The sequence below is a fragment of the Pelophylax lessonae genome (genome assembly GCF_965119305.1).
Source record: "Pelophylax lessonae genome assembly, chromosome: 8".
Lineage (NCBI taxonomy): Eukaryota > Metazoa > Chordata > Amphibia > Anura > Ranidae > Pelophylax > Pelophylax lessonae.
This window is the reverse complement of record NC_138775.1, coordinates 195,576,081-195,592,930: the sequence shown is the minus strand read 5'-3', so window position 1 is coordinate 195,592,930 and position 16,850 is coordinate 195,576,081.

Genomic DNA, 16,850 nt, shown 5'->3' with positions numbered 1-16,850 from the left:
CCAATCAGCTTTCAAAACTTTCCTCATTGAGCTCGGCAGTGTGTGACTTCAGCTTTCCTGCCCCTTTTTTCTGAACTTTAAGACAAACTATATCTATTTAGCACTTTGAATGGATGTAGAGAAGAGAAGACTGCAGATAAACTGTACAACTTATGTTGGAGGATTTGTTTAATCTCTGTGTATCACCTAAGCCCAATAACTTCACTGGGTATATTTAAGGCTTACAACCCCTTTAATAAAAAAGGGGCACTTTCCCTGAAAGTGCACAATCATTTTTCGGCCCCCTCTCCGCTGAGCTAAACAATCCCACCCTCATACTGCACGGATCTTTACCGAGATCCATCATCCAAGATTGTTTACAAAAGCCACAGGCAACAGATCCTGGTAATATGGATTGGTGGAGGGGGTGGGAAATTTAGGTGAGGGCACAAGGGCAAGAAAAAGTTCACTTTGTCTGAAAGTGCCCCTTTTGTATAAAGGACAACAAAACCCAAATCAGTTTATTTGGCTTTAGGTTGGTACCATTAAGCTGAATCGCCAGTCGGTTTTTATTGTGGCAAGACTTCATCACAGTAGTTTATGCATCTATCCCCTTTCCCCTTTCAAAAAAATTTAGGCAGACTTTGCAGCAAAATGCATTGTCTGCTCAAATTATCTAGGCCCATTTCCCCTTACAAATTACCTACTGTAAGTAAATTTAAAATGTACCTAAAAAAAAAAAAGAAAAAAAGTTAGATTTACACTTACCTTACTGCCGTCTGCATCACTGGCCATGACATCACCTCTCCACTTCATTCAATAAGAAAACGCTTAGGGGTTGATTTTCTAAAACTGGAGAGTGCAAAATCAGATGCAGCTGTGCATGGTAGCCAATCAGCTTCTAACTTCACCTTGTTCAATTAAGCTATGACAAAAAAAAACCTGGAAGCTGATTGGTTTCTTTGCAGAGCTGCACCAGATTTTGCACTCCAGTTTTAGTAAATCAAGCCCTTTGCATTCTTTAAGAAAATGCAAAGTGTTCTCTGAATGGCCTTGTGCAGAGCGAGCAACTTCCCGTCTTCACTCTGCAGCAGGGCACTGAGATCTTGAGAAATATAGAATTTCGTTTTAATTGCATAAGAAAACAACATATATGTGTGTGAACAACATTACACAAGAGAGCAGAGGAAAAAAAAACATCCATCTTGTGCAGAATATACAAATGTAGCACACCCTCTAAGGAGCTGCAAAGAGAATAGGATCCTCCACCCTGTAAAGCCAGGCTCACCAATCTTTTACAGGCACACTTGAGTCAGAGAACTGTTCAGTGCTTGTTTTTTTTTTTTTGTTTGTTTTATTGAGGGATTAGACTTTTGATAGGGATTGGGAAATTATAGGATGCCCTCTTGACTTTAAACAACTTCAGGGACAACTTCTCCTACATACACTCCTCACTTCCTCCAGCAAACTTGCTTGCAGACCTCTAGCTGGGGCAGTGTTTGTAGATCGGACAAAGCACTCAATCAGATTAAAAGCAACAGCCCATTACAGGCAGAAAGGTCAGTGTCCAGCATGCATCCCTGTAGCTACTTATCCCAGCACACCTGGCTGCAGCTGCCTCTTTCACTAGCCCTCCTGGCTACTTCTCCACAGTCCTCCCAGACTGACACTCGCTCACTCCACAGTCCTCCCAGACTGATCACTCACCAGCCCACCCGGCTCACTTCTCATGATGTCTCTTGGGCACGCTGACCTGCTCCCGTTGTCCTCTCCTTGCTCCCATGCCTCCAGGAAGAATTCCTCTATGTGTTGTAGAGGGTCCCTCAAGTACCCGAGCCCCAGGACTGAAGTCACCCCCCCCCCCAAAAAAACAATTAGGGAGTGCTCTCAAAGGCCATCCACAGCCTCCTCATCACTCCATCTCCATCTTCTATCCCGGCTGGCATGACTCATGATTATTTATGAGGTGGCCTGCCCCCTGCCAACCCATTTTGCTAGGGATTTGGCTGGGGCCCTCATCAATACTCCAAGCAACTCCACCTAGACTCCACCCTCTACTTCTGGAAGCTTCTCCAAGGTTCCAGAAAGCATGGGGAGTCACCAGAGATGCTGCTTGTTGAGTCATCCAGCCTCCCTGAGTCACTTTATCTAGCTCAACCAATAAAAAAACAAATTTGCATTTGGTCAAAATAGGGATAAGGAAGGGATTGCCATATGAAAAAAAAAAAAAAACGGGGTTTGGACACTGACCTGTACAAAAGCAAAACAATTATCTAAAAAAATATGTTTGATGGGGAGCAGATTTTTTATGCCTATAGGGCAACATTAAAAAAGCAGGACTTCTTTAAATAACATGTCTGGGGGAGGGTGCCCTATCACTACCCTGAATGCCTGTGACATTATTGACCAAATATGGTAATGTCGTCACTTGGAAGATCCCTCCTCCTTGTTTATACTCAGCTATCATCTGCCAGATCTGTAATTTGCAGGTGAGCAGTTGTAAAGTGGGGGGATCATGTTGGCAGTTAAAGGGGTTTTGTTTTCTGGCAGGTCAGCAGAATTCAAACATCAGAATTGTCAATGATTTGCATAACCAGACGATGTGATTCACAATGGATGTACAATGTGGGGCTATTTTTTTTTTTATTATTAAAGGACTTGTCAAAAAGTGTTTGTGTATTTTTTGTAAATAATTAGGGGTATTATATACCCCTTAAGGTTGCCAAAGATGGATGAAATACGGCTGGTTCAGCATGGACCGAATTTCGATCCATGTGTTGCCAAATGGATCTACTTTGATCAACTTTCATTTAACCGACCTGTCAGATAAAAGCCACTTGGCTGCAGCACTGTTTACTCTAACATCGGGGAGTCTCCCTACTGTCAGAATACATCAGCACAGCGGGGAGGATGCCCCTATCCACCTTTATTGTAAACTATGTAAAGCTTTACTCCTTCACATGGGCAACCAGTATCTGAGGGGCCTCTTGTTGTTAAAGGTGGCTCTAAAAATTCCAGTAAACTCCCTGCCCAGAGAGCCCCATATCCACTTGACCAGGGTTGTGGGGAGGAGGCCCTTGAAAGTTATCCCCCCCCCCCATGTTAAAAGCAAGTGACCTGGTATGGTTCAGGAGGGGAAGGGGAGGGGTACAGGCTCTTCCCCTTCTTTCCTGGCATTATAGGTTGTATGCTCAGATTAGAGTCTGGTATGGATATTCAGGGAACCCACACTTTTTTTTCTTGGAAAAAAGAGCTTACAGACACACCGATACCTATAGTAAGCACCCCAAGCGCTAAATAAGGACTATATCCAAAATAGTATAAATTACAATGCTGCTACTTAAAAAAATAATATAGACAGTGGAATGATAGGTAATATATGGAAATATACACTCTATATACTCCAGTAGCGCAAAAATAGCGCAACATTTTTTACTACTATTTTTGCGCTACTGGAGTATATAGAGTGTATATTTCCATATATTACTTTTTTTTCTTGATTTTTGCATGGGGTTCCCCTTTAAAAACCATTAATTCTTAGGTAGCAAATGCATGATGTCGGTACCTGACACTTCCTTAAAAATGGCTGGAAGAAGGGAGCTGTAATGTATAATAGCAGGAGAAAAACCTACTATGTATGAAGTTCTGCTCCCACCGAACTGGCTAAAGATCCAGCGTTCTGATAAACACAGAAACAAGCAAAATTTGGTCTGCACTTGTGTTCTGACTGAACTTGGACCTGAGTGCTCTTGAAGAAAGAGCGCGCAGGGCCGTTGATGACCCGGCGCATACTCAGAAACGTGTCGTGCATGCTGTGCATAGCTTACATACCTCACATTCCCTGGTGACGGGACTGCTTCCAGCCACCCCCCGCACACCGCAGCCGTTGCTCCAGACGTTTGACTGCTCATGGCTGACCGCCGCGGGAGGTAGCCGGCTCCCTTTCCTCCTACCATCAGTGATTCAGCCACAGACTGCGATGTGTGAATGGATGACACCCCCCAGAGGATTGTCCCATGATCGTTGAAGTGTTACAGCCCTACTGCCATTCACGTCTAGTGAGTTGTTACTACTTTTGCCTTGTCATTAATAAAGACTGTCTGCACTTAGAGCGCTTTTCTTTTTTTCTTTTTTGCCCAAAAGATATAAGAAGCCAAGATATGCGACTCAGTTTACCTATAACCACACAACACCACAATATTTGTGGCATTTAAAATTATAATTTGGAAAAATATGAATCTTCACTGATTTAGCGCTATAATGGGTTACAGTCATTCAAACACCAACACATTCTAACTTTAAAGTTTGCATTTTTTTGCAAATAGATAGGCATTCTTTTACCTTCAAATGTAGATACTCTTATGCAATTGCTTTCATACATATCACAACTGACTAATTTCATTTTTACATGCTGTTTATTATGCTATCATTATTTATATAAATTCCATTGAAGGTTGCTAAGGGATTACATTTCCAAAAACTGACATTTTAGTTTTGTGTAGATGTTAGCAGGATATGTCAATCTGAACTCCACCAATGACAAATCACCCAGAACTCAGGCAGTTAGATATCTGCATCTTCTTTACCAAGTCCAAATACCTAGTCTGTGTGTCCTAATCCAATATATTACACATTCAGCGGCGCTTAAACATACACCCTCAATGCATTCCAAAGACTATCCTTCCACCAGGGATGTTCACCAGGCCTCGTATAATTACACCCCAAAACACATTCTTCTACTCCTCCTGTATGGGGATATCACATGTATGAGACTTTTTCAAAGCCTGGTCACATAGAGAGATGAGAGAGGTCACATAGAGAGAGGCCAAATCCAAGGAGCACCTTCATGTATCCAATCTCTCCAGTAACAGAGTCAGGATAGATCTGGATTATGAGGCCGGGCGGATCTCCGTTTATGATCTGTGTGACCCAATCCGACACATCCACACCTTCACCACCACCAAGGTGAGATGTGACCAGGCTTTGAAAAAGTCTCATACATGTGATATCCCCATACAGGAGGAGTAGAAGAATGTGTTTTGGGGTGTAATTATACGAGGCCTGGTGAACATCCCTGGTGGAAGGATAGTCTTTGGAAGCAGCAGATTAACCCGAAGCAAGGGCTCATGCAGCTTATGCATAAAGGCTTGATTTAAAGGCATATGTGGTGAGTTTCCATTGCATAGGGGAGCACAGACGGTGTGGTGAAGGCTTTCTTAACCTTTGTGTGAAAACACTGGTGCCGTGCATCTGAGGAAGATCTTGCAGACCATATCTGGTTTCCTGAATATGTGTGGACTTGGCAGATTCTGAGCATTATGAACTGTTTCAGATGTGATAAAGAACTTTACTAACATGCATTGAGGGTGTATGTTTAAGCGCCACTGAATGTGTAATATATTGGATTAGGACACACGGACTGGGTTGTAACATACACATTTTTACATTGGAATTTTGTCACAGTGGCTGCTAGTGTATTACAAGGATACACAGATTTATATGATTTTATATGATCCGTAGGATATTTTAATTAATATCTTAATAACATTTTAAATAGTAGTTTTTTTATTCTATTATTTATCTTATCCATAACACTGTTTTAATATCCGTAAGCGCCGGGCGGGTGGTTGGGGTTTTACTTCAGACATCTTGGTTTTTTAAGTCCAAATACCTGCTGTGGTTGTTGCAAGAGTGTTTCACTCTCGCTAATGGATTTTGCAGTTACTTTAAACAACAGAGACTCCTTGTAATGCACCTCTCTGATAAAGAAAGCAAGCCAGAAACACACTAGAGATTTCTTTACACTAGAGTCCCAATGGAGATTCAGCTTTCCAGAATCCCTGTGTAGTGAAAAATCAACTTTTAAATGAACTGACCCTTGGAGGGTACACTGGGAACACAATAATAGTGATAATTCCCCCTTAACAAAACAAGAAACTATATATCTCCTTTTTGAAAGCCTGACCCCTAACAATGTCAGGGTGTGTCCAAGCTGTGGTCGGCAGTTGGAACTGTTTGAATGTTGTATACCTCACATAGTCCTTGCACAGGACAAATGCATGTATTTTGGTCATCAATGTTTTTTGGTCCCTCTGGCATTGTGAATAATGAATTCCACAAGTACTCAGCACAGTTTATAAGGAAATGGCTTTTGGGTAAACTACATTTTCTACTATTGGAAAATCTATTATGAAATATTACAAACCTTGGTAAAAGGGTTTTACTGCTTTGGTTTAAAAGGACTGAATCATATGCAGATGTAAGTGAGCTTTAAAACATGTCCTGAATGATGTCTGTAGCTGCAGGCACGTCTGCTGAGGCACAAAAGCCTAGGAATACCGACTATTAATATAATAGAAAACCCCTTGCCCCTCCCCCGTACAAAAATACCACACTTACAAACATTAAGCTGGAAAGGGCAAGGCCAGAGCTTTATTTTATTTCCAACACAGAACATACAAACACTTTATACCAATGCCAGTCACAGTTGTACTGTGAGCATGTTTAACCATACAATTCCAAAGGGGGAGCCTGTCCTTTCCATAAGTGCTGGACAGACTAACTCCAACTTCCAGTCAAGGGCACAGCCCATTACACCAAGTTTTAATGCTGGCAAGGTCAAAAAATCACCATTAGCACCCTCCAAATCCTTGTGTCGGACAATGATCCCCCAATTCTGTGAACAAACTTAGAAACCTGTGTATTAACTTTCTGGCGAAAGAGTTCCAAAGGAGGACCAGGGATGTCCCGAGCCCAAATAAGCCAGGGCACAATTTCAGACCAAATGACAATTATGTTGTTAAAGACTGCATAACAATGAGCAATATCCTGTTTCTTAGCCAAGATGAGGTCCACGGAGGGCGTATAACCCACATCATTCCCCACAGCATAGAGAACTAAAACGATGGGGCTGGAAACGTGGGCTCAAAGGTGTAAGCACTCTAGAAGCACTTGTGACCAGCGTAAACCGTGTTGTTCACGCCAATGAATTCTGGCAACATCGAAAGTAAAACCCAAATTATTTCTGTAGCTCCGTGCCTCAGCCCGGTGAGAGGCCCAATAGATAAAGTCTCCGTTGATCCAAATCAAGGCTGGGTGAAAGCCTGCAATCAAAACAACAAGTGTGGGTGAACATACAAGGAAAAACGAGAAGATTCCAACCAACCAGACGCTGGAACTCTGTATCGGAGAAACCCATACCAGAAGCCGCAGTGGCAGAGTGGGTAGAAAATTCTCGTGAGGGAAGGTCTAATTCATCGAGGCAGTAACGGAAGACCTGCAAGAATTGAAATCTAAAATGGCAAAGCTTAGCGAATTTATTCATGGCCAAATGGGAGGAGGATGTCATCTTTCTAGATCCCCCGCCACAACTGGTTTTGTGGCGGCGCTACATCGATGACATCCTCCTCCTATGGGAAGGCGACCCCTCCTCTTTGGAGTCCTTTATTTCTGGCCTAAACATTAACGACAGAGGTATTAAATTGGATCACACTAGTAGTATTACGCACATTACATTTCTGGACCTCAATTTGGTGGTGCAAGATGACAAAATCATCACCACTACATTTTTTAAGAAAACAGATAGAAACAGCTTTATCCCTAATGATAGCTGTCACCATGTGGCTTAAAGCTATACCAAAATAACAATTCCTGCGGTTGCGCAGAAATTGTACCCGCCTCAATGACTTTTTCCTACAAGCCAGTGCCCTTAAATCTAAATTTGTGGATAAGGGTTATGATGCCACTCAACTGGATTTAGTCATTAGGGACACAGCAGCCACTGATAGATCTTCTTTGTTGGTCCCCAGTTGGAAAAGGAATGACAATCAGAATTTAAAAAATTTGTTTGTCACTTCTTTTTCGACCCAACATTTTTTAATTAAAAACATTATTAAAAAACACTGGCCGGTTATTAAAAATGACCGTATCCTGGGCCCTATTTTATCGGATCATCCCAGAGTTATCTTCAGAGGAGCCCCCTCCCTGAGACATAAGATTGCCCAGAATGTGATTGAAAGACCGGTTCAACCAACTTTCTTTGGTAATTTTAAGGGATACTACCCTTGCCATAGATGCAAGATTTATTCCCTTAATTACTTTAAAGGAAGAAAGATCGAAAAATGTAGATCATCTACCACCGGTCGCGAATATAATATTGACTCTTTCATCACTTGCTCATCCACTAATGTGGTTTACCTGCTACAATGCCTGTGTGGTAGACAATACGTGGGGCGAATCACTAGGAAGATGCAGATTAGGTTAGGGGAACATGTGGGGAATATCAAGAAGGGTTTCCCTGGTCACAGCGTGTCCAAGCACTATGACCAATGTGACCAAAAAAACCCTAAAAATACATCACCCCATTGGAGAGGATCCAATGTGAGGCGTAAAATTTCACGTATGGAAACACGCTGGTTATATTCCCTGAAGACCTATGTCCCGTATGAGTTAAACGTTGAATGGGATGTTAATTCCTTTATTAATAATAGTTGATTTTAGCATCCTCTCCTGATATATTTTTATGGTCTTCTATTCAAAGTTCCCGTCCATGTAATATTTTTTACCTTGTTTCTGTGTTATGGGTATGTATGTATGTTTTATACCTTGAACCTTTTTTTGATACACTGTACCCCATCTTTTACATATTTTAGCACTCAATTCTTATATTCATTGTCATAATGGTTTGGATGGTTCTTTCATTGAACATCCCCTCTTTTTACACCATTTTTTTTTTATATATTTTTTATATTTTTAATATATATATTTTTTAATATATATATTATATATTTTATTTTAGTATTTTATATATTTCACAAAGAATATTCACTGTTTCATCAATATTTTTATTTATCGTCTTATTATTACTACATTGCCACTTGCTATACTATTTTTTGTCCACATGATGGCGTTTTGCTGAATTCTCGGTGCATAGTACGGGTTACTACGTCATACAGACCCATGCTTATTTATGTTTTTAATCAGCAATTGAAATGTATGTGATAGAATTCTTATGCTATATATTTCCGGATGATCAATATCTTCCATAATATTATCTCCATGGAGGCATTCTGTCTCTATTACGCTTCCGTGGACTTTCGTGATGATGCGGCGTGTTTACTTCCACCTTCGCAGTATTGTGATTGGTGAAGTTACTTGCCACTCATTCAGCCTTCTGTGATGATGCGGTGTGTTTACTTCCACCTTCGCAGTGTTGCGGTTGGCGGAGTTACATGTCACTCATTCAGTGTTTCTGATGACGTGGTGTACTTGCTCCCGCGTTCGGATTTCTGCTATTGGCAGAGGTGCATGCCGCTCATCTAGCCTGTGGGGGATAAGAGGCGTGTGTTTTGCGTCTGGTAGTCACGCCCAGACGACGTCTTTTGATGATGAAACGCGTTGGCGACACCAGACGCAACATCCACACGCCCCCTTACTGAGCCGGCCTACTGCTTTTTATGCTGACTGTATACACGCGGAACGTCGCGGTCGGATCTTCAGCTGCCATATTCTATGTGCCTGCTTGTATCGTACCATTGTGAGTAGTTTTTTTTTTAAATAAATTTTGCATATGTGTTTACGGGTTTACGATATGGTCCTTTGTTTATTTTCCTCCATACACCCATTTGATCATCACGAAGTGATTATGAGGAACTGACCCCTCCATGGCGCTATCCACTTTCCCTTGGAGTTCTTGAGGTTTATGTGAAACATCCTTTTGCTTGGCGAGGCTTTCTCATTCATTTGAGTAGCCATGGCGCTCTGGTAAGCTGCTCTCTTTACTTGTGCACTGTGGTGTTCCCAATCTACACAATTCCCTGGGTGTCACAGGAAGGACCGTTATCACATTATTTCTACTTGGATTCGTTTTGGACTTTCACCATTATCTGGATTGCTTTCTGGGACTTTAGCATTCTTCTTCCATCCCTCTGGATGATGATTTATTGTTATTATATTATTTACTCATGTTCAATATTAGCGCTACACTCTTTTTATAATTATTTAAGAATTGAAACCTACTCAAAAAAGGAAGAATCAGAGTTCACCAGAAAAGTGGGAGACGGAGGGCGGATGGACATAGAACACGAGGCCAACCCGACTGGACAAAAAGGGGCCCCCGTAAGGGTGCAAAACTACCCGCCAGCCCCTGCCGCAGCTGCCTGTTTTGGAAGTGTGAAGCAACACTGACACACAGCACTCGGAGATGATCACGCCATCAGTTTAAATACCACCCGCCAAGGATCTGGATTTGGAAACCAACTCGCTGACCCGAAAAGCATCAAAAAATACCCAGGAAAATGACAACCTGGAACCTGGAACAAAAGGGTATCAAAATCCGAAAAACATACCGCCGGTAATAGCGAGAGGATATGTGAAGCGTGACACTGGGCGCCGGGAATCAGGGACCTGGGTAGCCCACCTCCAACCCTGCAAAACCCGCCGAGCAGGAAACTCCTTCATGATATATTCCCAACCAAGGATAAGGTGAACATGGAGGAACTCACCATTGATTTTGTGGAACCCTTCTGGCGCAAATACAGGAAAACAAGGCCAGCCATCTATCCTGAGGGGAAGAAAGACAAAATCGGATGTTATCTGAACCCATTCATCCCAGACTCGACAGTACGATGCCCACATCCTTGGGACAGGGATGCCCAGAGGAGGTCTCACAAGTGTTGGAAACAAGGTTCCACAAAAAGGTTGGACAAGGAAGGCCCTCTGGAGACGCCAATGGGGCCAGGGAGTGAGAATGGTCGAGCTAAGAACGAGAGAGAGCATCGGCAATATCATTAGCCACCCCGGGCACATTCTTCACTTTAAACCATATATTTAACTGCAAACATGTAAGAACCAAAAAAACGCAGCAAGGACACAATTGGGGGGGATCTGGCGGACTGCCGGGTGACAACCTGAGCCCCACTAATATTGTCCGACCAAAAAACCACCTGACGATTGTGCAACCACTCACCCCACAGCTCTACCGCAAGAATTATCGGGAACAGTTCAAGCAAGGTGAGTTTTCGCAATAGGTCCAAGCGGGTCCATGAGGCCGGCCAAAGCTCAGCAGACCATTCACCTTGAATGAAGGCACCAAAACCACAGGAGCCTGCTGCATCCGTATAAAGCTCCACCTACGAATTCGGTACCTCCTCCTGCAGCCAACAAGAATGACCATTGTAGGACTGGAGAAAAGACAGCCATATCTCTAAGTCATCCCACATAGGCTTGGTGATACGGATATAATGATGGGGAGCAGCCACGCCCTTCATCGCCCATGATAGATGCCAATGCCAACAGAAAGCCTTTCGCATGGGAATAACTCAAAAGGCAAAAACAAGATGACCCAAAAAAGGTTGAAACTGCTTTAGCTGAAGATCCTTAGCCCCTTTAGCCAAACGAACTAAGGAGAGGAGTCTAGCCAACTTATCACCGGGCAAACGAAAAACCATCTCCACCATATCAATTTCAATACCCAAGAAGGATAACACAGTGATGGGGCCCTCTGTTTTGTCAGCCAACAGTGGAACGGAAAGCCATTCACCCATAGCCTGAAAAACAGAAAGGAGCCATCGACACTGGTCACTTGCAGCCGGGCTTACAAGCAAGAAGTCATCTAAGTAATGCAGGAGCGAATGTAGGCTAGCTAATTGGCAGACCAACGATTCAAGGAAGCTACTGAAAAGCTCGAAATAGTCACACGAAATCGCACAACCCATGGGAAGGCACATGTCGAAAAGGTAGCTCCCCTGAAAGTAGCCCTCCAGCAGATGGAAGCATTCCGGGTGAACCGGTAGGAGACGAAAGGCGGACTCAATGTCCGCTTTAGCCAATAGAGCCAAAGAGCCTGCAGACCTAACCACCAGGAGAGCTTTGTCAAAAGAGGCATATTGTTTCCTAGACTCCTTATCAATGCCGTTGTTCACCGAAGAGCCAGAAGGATAGGGAAGGTGGTGTATGAGGCGGAATATACTCTCCCCCAGGGCCGGTGCTCCCGCTAGGCGAACTAGGCAGCCACCTAGGGTGCACTGCTGCCTAGGGCGCAGCCAGGGCTCTTCAGCTTTGATCACACACTGAGGAGGAGGGGGAGATTTGCAGTCACTCAATCGGCCTTCTCTCCTCCTTCATCCCCGGGATCTGAGTGGTGTGTCGATGTCCAGCAGCCCTGTCAGCTATCTGCCTGCCTCCCTCCCTCGGCAATGTGCAGCCATTGGTGGAGCAGGGCGGGAGGCATTGTGGGTGGAGCCGGGATGGATCCACCCAGGGTTACGCGCCGGGCCACTTGTCCTGATGGAGCCAAAAGCTAAGCTGCTCCTGCAGCCCTCCCCGCTCCTCCAGCTTCTCTGCGGCCGGCCACCTATTTAGTTCATGGCGCACCTGGCTGCACCCTTCCCTTTGCTGTCCACCTGTTTCTGTCCTCCCCCCACCTGGCTGTCCCCCCCCTATCCTGTCCACCTGGCACCCTCCTGTCCCCTGGGAAGGATGGCAGAAGCTTCAGGGACATCCATCCACTGAGCCTCCCTCCTCAGTAAAGACCAGGAAGTGATGTGTATGACATCACTTACTGGACTGGCACTGCCATTCTACAGGAGCTGTGCTCATGGAAGCAGCTGATGAAACACCATCTGTGTTCCATCAGGTGTAGCGGAGTACAGAGGAGACATCCAGGGTCTAATAGACCCTAAATGTCTAATAAAGAGTACTTGTCACCTATATGCTATCACATAGGGGGCTATTGGCCCCCTTTGTAATGGCAATAAAAGTTGTGCAAAAAAAAAAAAATCAAATTTAAAAAAAGTTTTAAGCATTTAAAGTGACAGATAAAAAAACAAAACAATGTGATTGCCCTACACATGTTATGTATCACTGCGCATGTTGGAGTGAGAGCTATAATTCTAGCATCAGAACTACTGCATAACACTAATCTTTTGAAACGTTAGCTATAAAAAAAAATATAGGGACCTGAAGTTTTTCACCGTTTAATGGGTGCACACACGCAAAGCCCCTATAGGTCATCTGTTTAGTGTATTGCAGGAGTTCTGGTGCTAGAATTATTGAATTCATTTTGATTTTTTTTTTTTGGGGGGGGGGGGGGGCGCAAGTAGCTGGTCTTGCCTAGGGCGCAAAATAGTCTAGCACCGGCCCTGCTCTCCTCCTTCTTGGGGACCACGCCCAGAGGGGAAACCCTCAGATTATGGAAGGGGGGGAATTCAAATGGGCCCACCATACGCCCCAATTCCAACTCCCGCTGGAGCTTCTTGGCCAGGATGTGTTCTAATTGAACAGCAGACTTCAAAATCTTTGACATTGTAGGTATGTCTGAAGGTGTAAAGGGAATCCAGAATCCACAGTCAAACCCATTCCTCAACAGCAAAGCTTCCCTATTGAGGGGGTACCAGTCTAGCCAGTGAAGTATCTTTAACATGCTCACTGGCGTCCTCCGGCTTAGAAAGGTCAGGTCTGGCCCCCGGGTTTGAGAGGGGGCTGCTTACCCCTCTTAAAGCATCGGATGTCAGGGTGAGCTCCTCCACAATTGGAACACTCAAGCTTAAAGCGGCATGATGCATACCTCTTGCAGTTGCTCTCATGGAACAGCCAGCAAACACCTTTTTTGGTGACAGCCAACGCTCTGGACAGAGCGTCAGCTGGGGACTGAAAGGACAAAGGACTGTGGGGGCACATGAGCACCAACCACAGGCTGCTGTCCTGACAATCAAAACAAAACTCCTCACGTGTCTTTTGGTGAAACTGGTTGTCATAGTGAAACCAACACTGACCAACCATAGACTTTATAAGCCCCCCAGATTAGGTCTAGGTAACAAAAGAGAGAGGGGCCTAAATCAGGAAATTTCTCATAAACCCCCCCCCCCCCCCCCCGGCATAGGCACAGAAACCCTGCAGCCAGTTCCTGAACGCTCAAAGAAGCTGCTTCAGTTTGTCACTCACATTAACGTAGATTCCCTGGGGTTTGTCCACCGATTCCCTGTCAGGAGGGACGAGCGCAAGCAGTTCTATAAATCTGCGACACCAAATTTTATCCCTGACATCAGTGGGCAAATGCATACCAGTTGACAAAACCGCACATAAAGGGGCGCCCACCACGGACCCCGAACTAGCCCCGGGCGCAGATACGCAAAGTGGGACAAAACAGAATTGACAATCTCCACTATGCGCTCTTCTGGCGGACCTGATACAGCGGCAGAGTCGAGGCGGTGGAGCCGAAGAGGGAATATCACCATGAGATCAAGGACGCCCGGCTGTGACCGCATCACCCAAGGAAGAAGCCGGAGAATGCCCTTGACATCCGGCAGCCAGGGGAAGAGGACAGTGAGTGGAAAGGTCCAGAGGCTGAGGTCCATCCATGAGTACAGCAGAGCCCACATGGCGGTGACTAGCAGATGCACAGGGGCAGGAAGATGCCGAGTCCCCGGCAGGAGGACCCACCAGTGCAGTGCACATAGCAATCTCGAGCAGTAGAGAACAATGAAGGAGGATCAGAGTAGTGCTCCGCCCATCCGGGCGCCAAGACATACTGAGGAGCAGCCGACATGGACGTGGTTGCAGAAGGGCGTAGATTAGGGAAAGCTCCTTCCCAGCCAGGCGCAGGGAACTGCGGAGCATTAACGTCAGAATCTCCCACCCAGCCAGGCGCAGGGAGATAAGGAGGAGTGGCGGTAGAAACTCCCACCCCCCTGGGCGCTGGGAGATGTGAGGGAGCCATTGAAGATGACAGAACAGCAGGGGCACATGCAGCAGTCCAATCCCCCACCCAACCGGGTGCCGGGAGATGCAGGAAATGGTAGAGACAGATACGGCTGCAGGGGCACTGCCAGGATTCAAATTTCCCGCCTAACAAGGGTGCTGGGCAGCGTGAAGTTTTGCCCACTCGGGTCCGGTCGGCAAGTGTTGCTGCCATCCACTTGGGACCAGCAGCGTGAAGATCAGAGAGCGGGGAGCCAGAGCTCAAGGGTGGCATAGAAGAAGCGGCTCCCAGCCAGGCGCTGGGAGCTCACAGGCAGAAGCCACCTCAGGTCCCCTCCTACAGGACAGAGCAGCAGACCAGCTGGCAGCGGCTCCATGTGGGCCTCGGGCAGATCGCCGAGCAGCGCAAAGACACCGAGAACGGGGAGAGCGTGTGCTGTCCAGCCCAGCCAGTGTTTGCAAAGGTGGGGGTAACCGACGGGAAGGCCCCGAGCCATAGCGGGCTGCAGACTAGGGAACCCCAAGGGAGGGAGAGCCAGCACCATCAGTGCCCGTGGCTCCAGAGGAAAGGTCAGCACTCCTGTCCATGTAGAGGGAGAAAGGCTCAGGCGAGATGGCGGGCCAGAACGTCTACATGTTCCAGGGGCCGGGGGGCACACCTCAAGGCTCCCTGGTGGCGGGGCATCCAGAGGGGATGCGAGCAGGAGGGAGGAGGGTAAGGAGCAAGTCCATCTGACCTTTGTCCAGCACTTTTTGCACCCTGGAGAGAATGATGTTGGGATCTATGTTAAATCTTCAGCTCTTCCAGCTCTTTCCCAGCTCTTTTATCCATGTGCCATCCAAAAGACCCAGAAGTCCCTGGGGGGAAAACTTTTAGTGAGCTTAGGCCCAGCCCTATCACCGTGATCCAATCCCCTGTCACCAATTTACATACTGACTCCCCCCCAGACTCATCTCCTAGCTATGCCCCATCAGTCAAGGCTCTCTTTACCAAGAGGATCAAGAGCCCTTCATTGTGGATTAATTCCACCTCAAATTTCTTAGCAGCAGCACTAAAGGCATTCAAGTGGGCTCTCTCAGCAGTCAGGTAACTCTGTTGTCAAGGCTGCCAAGCTATTACTGGGAGGGGCAGCAGAAGGGGCCAAGCTGACTTCGACACAGACTTCCACACTTCTACAGAGCTCAATGAGGGCTTGTTTTAATGCTTATATTTTTATATACTGCCCAGCCACATCTTTAAAGGATTAATAAACACAAAACTGGTACTTTAAATATCACCTAAAAAGTGCAGTTGCACCAGAGCTTACTAAATGAGGTAAAGCTTCACTTTGCAGAGAATACCCAATCACATGCAAGGACAATAAAAAAACAGCATTTTTGCTTGCACATGATTGGATGATAGAAGTCAGCAAAGCTTCTGCTCATCTAAGCTCCAGAGCAACTGCTCCTGCAGAGTGTAACTGTCTATTTGCTTTTAGTAAATCAACCCTTTTGAGTTCATACAGTTCCTTGCCATGTGCAGGTTCAGCTATGATGGTTCAATTTCCTAGTGGGCATCCTCAGGGGTCTTGTCCCCAGGGGGGCACCTATGACAGGCCAAACTAATGGTGGGTGACCTTACAGTAGGGGAGTCAAACTCAACTTCATCGAGGGCCACATCAGCACTATGATTGCCCTCAAAGGACCGGTTGTATCTGTAATACTAGATGTCCAGAGTATCCCAACCCCCTTACATCAGATGTTAAGAGTCCCACCCTCCCTTACAGCAAAGTGCACCCCCTTACCTTGTGTTGCTGCTGGGAAGAAGCTGGGTGCAGAGCTAGGAAGCAGAAAGTGCAGGGTCTGGAGGAGGCCCAAAAGAGGGCTGAAGAGAGGTGTGAGGGCCACATAAAATAGCCTGGAGGGCAAAATTTGGCCCGCGGCCTTGTGTTTGACACATGTGCCTTACAGTTTCCCCAGGCCAGCAGCTCTTCAAGTGGTGGTCTGCAGTCCTTATGGCAGATGGCTGTGGCTCCTTGTTTTGGTCAAAGCTATGGTAGGTAGTGTCTCGCTGACCTTCACCCCCCCCCACTGCACCCTCAGGGGGCACTAGACCAAGTTTGTGATGATCTGGAGCAGACCTGTGACCTCCAGTGAATGCAGAAAAACTGATTTTTTTTTGTAAGCTAAAGGAA